Genomic DNA, 8,251 nt, shown 5'->3' on the forward strand with positions numbered 1-8,251 from the left:
TGAACACTTTCACAAATAAACACAACAGCCTTGTGCCCCAGAAGCCCCCGCCTTCCTCATTCTGCTGGCTCCTACCTCAATATCAGCTCCTCTTACTCCTCCTCTGCTTGTGAAACAAAAGCCAGAGAAGCATGAAGCTCCATCCTGACAACCACAGGTTAATTTCTTAATGGTGGTGTCCTGATGTGGTCATCATGGTAGACACAGGCTTATCTTGGAGTGCTGGGTCCCACAAAGAGGTCTGATGGTCACTGCACTGCTGACCCCAACATTTGGGAGTGCTTGTGCCCCAACACTTCAGCTGAGGGACCCTACCCATGAGCCTCAGCTGCTTATTTGCATAACATAGTGTGTGGGTGATACAGTCATTAGCTGAAATTGCTCAGCACATTTAAAAGAGTTGGTTTTGTCCTGATGTCTTAAAGGTGTACAGAGTGGTTATGCCAGTCATGTATTCAAAATAACAAACAGATGCAAGTCAAAGGCCATCAGAGGTTGATGATTCAGGGAAGGCCTTTGGGGAACTGGAGTCTGCACTGGCGACACTGGGCCAACCTTAAGCAGAGTGCCTTTCCTGCCCACCTGTTGACTTATTGTATGTAAATCTCCTGTATAGCGTCCGCTGTAAGTGACTGTTACATGACATTGACGTATCGTGGGGTTAGCAGTACTGTATCTAGGTTATCTTAGGTAGATAGATAGATAGATAGTGTAACAACTCTAGGGGGTGTGTCAGCCACCCAACCCAACACAGACAAACGCTAGAGGCACACTGATAAAAACAAAGATGTTTTCTTTTCTTTTCCTCGCCCGTGGGCAACGTTTTCTCCTTTCCCACAGGCACACAACACAGTCCTGAACACAAGCACAATCCACACAATACTTTACTTTCACTTTCTTTTTTCTTTCTCCTCCACTTCTTCCGACTCTGGCACCTGGAGTGGTGGCTGCTGGCTCCTTTTATAGCGCACCTGGAAATGCTCCAGGTGCTTGTTGACCTAATTCATGGGCAGCACCTCCGGGTGTGGCAGAAGAGCTGCTCTGTAGGGCTCAGCAGCAGCTACAGCACCCCCTGGCGGTGCCCACAGATCCCAACAGGGTTGCACCAAACTTCAGCTCCCATGAAACCCTGTGGGAGTCCGAGGCACCACTGCAACCCAGGGGGTGGCTGCCATCTAGTGTTCCAGGGGAGGTAACGTCCTGGCCAGGCTTGCTCCCCTGGTCCATACAGTGAAGAGGCGTCCCAGTTGTTCAAGGACCCCAGTCCGTCTGTGACGATAGATAGATAGATAGATAGATAGATAGATAGATAGATAGATAGATAGATAGATAGATAGATAGATAGATAGATGCACACTATAGTCTCAACATGCACCAGAGTGTGACTTGCCTGTCACAGTCCCAGTGATGCATTATGCAGACATATTGCTGTTGGTATAAAGGAGTCCCAGTAGCGTTTCTTGACACACTTCTGATGAATAATTCATAGGCTGTAAGTGCTCAGTGTTAGTGTGTCAGAGAGAGGATGTGCAGCTTTGTTCATAATGGCAATCAGCTTTGTTTTAATTTTCTCCTCTGTTGCTTCCACAAGGGGGTCCAGGGTGCTTCCTATACCTGGGCTGACCCTTTTAATTAGCTTATTGATTTTTTGGGCCTCTTCTGAAGTGATGTTACCAGCCCAGCACACCACAGTGTGATAGAAGATGTGAAGGATGTCACTTCTCACAATAAAGGAACACAGTCTCCTAAAGAAAAAGAGCCTGCTCGGCCCTTGGTTATTTAGCTCCTCTGTGTTCCAAAACCAGTCCGACCTGTCACTGATGTGTACCCCCCAAGTACTTGTAGAAATGGACATAGAGGCTCTTTGGTGTTCCTTGGTTTTGCTGATGTTTAGTTGCAGACAATTCTCTTTGCACCAAGAAACAAACTTTACCACCAGACTCCTATACTCAATCCCCTTTATCAATAAACTCCATTTTCCCAAGAGGGAAATTTGTTTGAAGCAGGAAATTATACACCATAAGGCACTGCTACCCAGCTATGAGAAAATGAGCCAAGACACAACTGACAACCAATGGTGACATGATTACACCCGTTCAAGATTAATACAAAGAAGATTAATCACCTTTAACAGTACACAAAATAATAATTCAGAATTCAGCAGCATCCTTACAAGTAACAGAATTCAAAGCACTTATAGCTCTGGGAATTCAAGAGCTCTTAAATATGCTGTCCTTTACCCTTGGGGACCTAAGTCTGCAGCCTGATGACAACTGAAATTTTGAAGAAAGTGGGGAAGAATCCACTTTGTGGTCACATTACCTTTTGTTTACATACTTTATGACCGTAAATACTGTGAGCCCAGGTCCGAACACCATCAGACAAACACCACGTCTTTATAAAACACGTTTATTTAAGCACAGTCCCACACAGCACATAGTGCTCCCGCACCAATCACCCTCCACAGGCCTCTCTTCTAGTGTCCGTGGGCCGCCTCTCCTCTCCTCACAGGAGCTTTGTCCTGCTCCCACTCCTGACTCTAGCTCTCTGACTGCAGTGAGGCGGCCCCTTTTATTTCCACCCGGATGTGCTCCAGGTGCCTGATGACACTCTTCCGGCAGCACTTCCTGGTGTGGCGTCCCTGGAAGGTCCTTCCTCCACCTTTCCAGGTGTGGTGGAAGCGTCACTCTCCTGGGCTCCACAACAACTGGGCTTGAGGCTCCTTGCTCCTTCCCCGTGGTCCCCTCAACATCCAGGGCGGTTGCCCCCTCGTGGCCCGGGGGATGTATAAGCCACCTCCCAGTCCTTCCAGGCATCCCGGCTGGGTCTGACCCCCAGCCTCCAGTGACAATGCACAGTGTCAATACAAAATATTCACCCCCTTGGATGTCTTCACATTTTGTTTTTCTACAACATTGAACCACAGTGGATTTAATTTGGTTTTTTTTGAAATTAATCAACAGAAAAGCTCTGTAATGTCAAAATGAAAGCAGATCTATGAAAGGTCTAAATTAATTACAAATATAAAACACACACTTCTAAGGGGGCTCCATACTTTTTATAGGCACTGCAGACGTTTTCTTTCTGGAGGGAAGCCATGCCAGTAAGTCCATCACAGGGCACCCTCGTTCATTAATGGGTCATCTGGGACGTTGGAAGGAAACAATCCTTGAAGAAAACCCACCTGGAGGAGTACATGCACATTCTACACAGACACTGCTTGGACTGGGATTTGAATTCAGATCCCTGGAGATGTAAGGCAAGACTGCTAACCACGGTGCCACCCTGGAAGACCTTCTGCTCAGGAGAAACTCATACAGGACTTGGGAAGTTATTTGCTTATTTTTACAAAAAGAGCCCAAGCAGGTTAAATGAGGCATACTATGAGAAAATGGTGGGGATTGAACTGCCATTCTTGAGCTTTACAGTCCTAGGGCCTCATGTATAATATTGTGCTTAGAATTCACATGAAAACATGGCATTTGAACAAAACTGGAAATGTATGTACAGTACACACATAAAAAATCCAGACGCATAAAACTGTGTATGCCAAGTTGTATGCACTTCCTCTTTGTAAATCCCAATGAACATGAAATTTAATGCACATGCACACACCTACAGCCCCACCCTGACTCCTCCCAGAATTTTGCATATTTCAATATGTAAATTAATATAAATAGCCCTTTCCGTCCAGTGTTTTGTTAATAGGCAATGGCAAAAGCACATGGAAAAAAGAAGAATTTCAGCAAATGTGAAGTGGAGGCAAAAAACATATTATTTTTTGCCTTAAGCAGTGGTATAAGCAACAAAAGGAAGCTGATGGAGGATACAACGTGGCAGAGACACTCAACAGTTCAAGTTCAGAAAGTCGCACAGTGCCCGAAAAGAAAAAAGAAGTGGTCAGATATCACAGTTGACATGAAAAAGCGAGTCGCCTCCCACTGTCTGTTTATTCAGTTTCAGACAATATTACAAAAGCTGACCCCCATGCCGAGGACGTGATTCCAGGTGTTGCTGTGCCCAGCACATCTTCAGACGCTGGCTGCACACACACTTCTGCCTCAGAAACCGCTGGGCGACCATCTGGCTGTGTGTTGACGGACGCTGTTCTGGAGTCACAAAATGCAATAATGGATGCTGTAAGGGATGTGGCCAATGAACTAAGGAGTATAAGGGCTGTACTATGTGATATTGACCACAATTTTAGTAAATTGGATAAAAAATAAATGCCGCATCTGATTACCTGTTTTCACCTTCTGCTAATTACATTCAAACAAAGTTGTAATACTGTCCAATTTGGCTGATCATTTGGTGGGTTCATCATGCTGTTATCTCTTCAGGTACAGGCAAGCCACGATTGTGTGCCACATAATGCAGCACGCTACATGCTTGCACAATGCAACACACTTTCTGTGGACTATAGAGCAGCACATCAATAAAGTGGAAATTATTTTTTTATTGATTTTTTATTTTTTATTTTATTAAAATCAAATAGCATTTTATACAAATAACTTAAGTTTTACAAAAAAAGGTTTGAAACAAATCAACCCCGACCCCTGAGAAAGAGAGCTAGGCCAGCATAGTAAAACTTAAAGCTAGTAAAAATAAGTAAATAGATACATTAATAAATGAATGAAGATAAATGGAGTAAAAAAAGGGGAGAGAATCTGCTTCCTCAATTAAAATACTTATCCTAAAATGTTATTGATTAGATCCTGCCTGGTTTTGAAAAAGTTTTGTACTGATCGTCTAAGTGAGAATTTGTTTTTTTCCAATTTCAAATAATATTTAAGATCAGTTACCCACTAACTTAAAAGAGGAGAGTTAGGAATCTTCCAGTTGAGCAAAATAAGTCTGCATGCCAATAGTGTAGTGAAGGCAATCACAGTTTGCTTGTCCTTCTTCACTTTAAACCCATTTGGAAGAACACCAAACACAGCAGTTAATGGGTTAGGAGGGATTGTGACCCCAAGGCTGTCTGAAAGGCACTTAAAAATCTTGGTCCAAAATGATGTTAATTTGGTGCAGGCCCAGAACATGTGACCAGGTGAGGCTGGAGCTTGATTGTAACGTTCGCAGGTTGGATCTTGCCCTGGAAACATTTTGGACAATTTCAAGTGAGACAAATGTGCTCGATATATAATTTTAAGTTGAATAATTGCATGCTTTGCACATATGGAGCCTCCACTGCTTTTCTGAGATGTTGAATGAGAAATCCTTTTCCATTGTACTCTGGGATCTCTGAAAGGGAGGGACTTTAAAATGTTTTTATATGTTACAGAGATGCTGTCTGAGTTTTCAAGACTGAGCAATATTTTTTCCAGCATAGAGGTAGGTGGGAGATGAGGAAAATCGGGCAGCTTTTGTTTAACAAAGTTTCTAATTTGAAGGTAGTGAAAGAAATGTGTTGCTGGAAAGTTAAATTTGGAATGTAATTGTTTGTAGGATGCAAAGACATTGTGTATGTACAGATCTCTAAGTGATTTAAACTTGAATGTTTCCCAGATGTTAAAAACTGCGTATGTTTGAGAAAAAGGTGGTTCTCGTGCCAGAGGTGCCACAAGATAAACTTCTCCATCTTAAAATGCTTCCTACATTGGTTCCATATTCTGAGTGAGTGAAGCACAATTGGGTTATTAGTATATTGGCGATAACTTGCATTTATTGGGGCACAAAGCAGGGAATATAAAGAAGTACTACAGCATTTTATTTCTATTGCGGACCAGGCCTGTGTATGTTCATCTGTTTGTGTCCAGGTTTTTATAGAATGTATGTTTGCTGCCCAGTAATAAAATTGAAAGTTAGATAGAGCCATGCCACCTTCCAATTTACATCTTTGTAGGGTCACCCTTTGGATACGTGGAGGTTTTGAATTTCAAATAAATGTGGTTATGGTTGAATCTAATTTCCTAAAAAAAGATCTATTGATGTATATTGGAATGTTTTGAAATAACAACAGAAGCTTAGGAAGGATATTCATCTTAACAGTGTTAATTCTTCCAGCTAGAGTGAGATGAAAGGTTGACCATCTATGCAAGTCTTGCTTGATTTTTTCCATACAGATGGAAAAGTTTTGTTGATAAAGAGCTTTATGTTTACTTGTGATATTTACCTCTAGGTATTTGAACTGATCTGTGATGATAAAAGGGAAGGTGTCCAATCTAATATTGTGTGCTTGAAAATTCACTGGAAAGAGTACACTTTTCTTCAGATTAATTCTGAGACCAGAGATCTTTTGAAATTCTGTAAGTGCTGTTAAGACTGTAGGCACAGAATTTTGTGGGTCTGATATATACAGTACCATATCATCTGCATATAGAGAAACTTTATGTTCAAGTCCTTCTCTGATAATCCCCTTTATCTCATAAGCATTTTGACAGTGGACCGCCAGTGGTTCAATGGCGATTGCAAACAGCAGTGGTGACAAGGTGCATCCTTGTCTGGTACCACATTCTAGTTTAAAGTAGTCTGAACAAATGTTGTTAATACAAACTGAAGCTTCTGGATTGGTATACAGTAGTTTGATCCATGCACAAATGTTCAGGCCAAACCCAAATTTCTCTAATGTAGTGAAAAGGTAGTTCCATTCAATCATATTAAATGCTTTTTATACATCCAACAATAATATCATCTCTGGGGTGTTTGAAATGATTTCTGTTTACATAACCAGACTCATTCTCTGAAGGCGCCTTTATAGTGTAGCGTTGGCACCAAGATTCACAACCTGATGAGTCTTCAGATCTTAGCAATAGCAAGAAGGTGATGTGGGGGGCACTACACGTCTGACACTTGTGGTAGAAATGGACATCTTAATTAAAGAAAGAAACTTATCCTCTAATAAGACAAATCTGATAAAAACCTTTTGAGTCCGTATTCAGGCAGGAGAAATGCTTGTCCATCTGCATCATTTATATTAACCTGCAACACCAAGCTGAGGAGGGAGCAGTCTGTTACAGCATGGTGAGAATGGTCCAAGAGACGAAGGATAGGGGTCATTTTATAAATTATTGGATTTACATACAGTATCAAACAATGCACACATTTCATACTCTGACTGGTGTTTAGCATAGAGTGCAACCAACCTAACTAAAACTCTCTCTCCATTAAGTGCTTGTTCTTCAATATCTCGTAGTTTAGATATTACCCTTGAAAACTCCGTGTATGAGACAACAGTCCAATTTTATTGTTTACAAGACATTTATTGATCTCATAGTCATAAATTTGGTGTATTATGTCAACCTGCTCCTGGTCCATTCTTGTCTTTGTTGTTCACCTTACCTTTATCTGGTCTCCTGAACAGGTTTTTGACATGTATTGACCCTTTTATACTTCTAAAAGATGGATGCTATATTTTCATATGTGAAGTATATTAAAATGTTTTACTCTAAACGACTATGTGACCCCCTAAGTCTAATTTTTCCTCCGCACACCACATCAAGTCTGTAATTGGGGGGGCCTACTTATTATTAGGTGGGCATGCCGAATAAAATGGCCTTTCACAGGGTTGGTGCCAAGAATGACATGCTGTTCAGTTTGAGAATCTTGAATTTATGATTTTTGGGTGTTTGTCTGTCTGTGGTATTACGTAAGAGAGGTCACTTAAATGAGTAAAGCCTACTGCAGTTCTTTCAGACATTTGGAGCCTAGAAAGAAGACTTAGAAGTACTTACTCTGAACATGCGACAGTTAATATTAACAAGACCACTCCATCAGGTAAGGTGATTTGCATTTTTTATTAAGTAACACGCTGTGTGAGAGTGTTGCATGTTGGTCAGAACTTCACTGGACTCGGCTCACGTAACAACACAACTACTTATTAGCCTTCATGTCAGCACCTCTCACATCTCCTTATGTTATCGGGGTGTTGCTTGTAGTTCCTTTCTCTTGATGTGCGTTTACTACCATTACACTCCTACTGTGTTGGTTTATTAAATTCATTTACTCACAATGAGTCAAAACATACAAATTTCCAAATATTTTCAAATCCTATACCAAGTTTTCTTGATATCAGTGTTTCTTAAACTAGTGGTCTGCTGTTGATGTAAGTAGCCTCCATGACACCCTACATGTCACCAAAGCCCAGCACACAAAATTAAAAACCAAACTGAGAGAAACACTCCGACTTCCTAAATGATTTGTAATAATTTAAGGGTTACATTTATTTACTGTATCCTGAAACTTTCACCTGGGGAGACCATGTCACCCTGTTAAAGACCATTGTCATTGATGTCACCCATTGGACTTCCAGTAT

Source organism: Erpetoichthys calabaricus, chromosome 4 (assembly GCF_900747795.2).
Source record: "Erpetoichthys calabaricus chromosome 4, fErpCal1.3, whole genome shotgun sequence".
In the NCBI taxonomy this organism is placed as follows: Eukaryota; Metazoa; Chordata; class Cladistia; order Polypteriformes; family Polypteridae; genus Erpetoichthys; species Erpetoichthys calabaricus.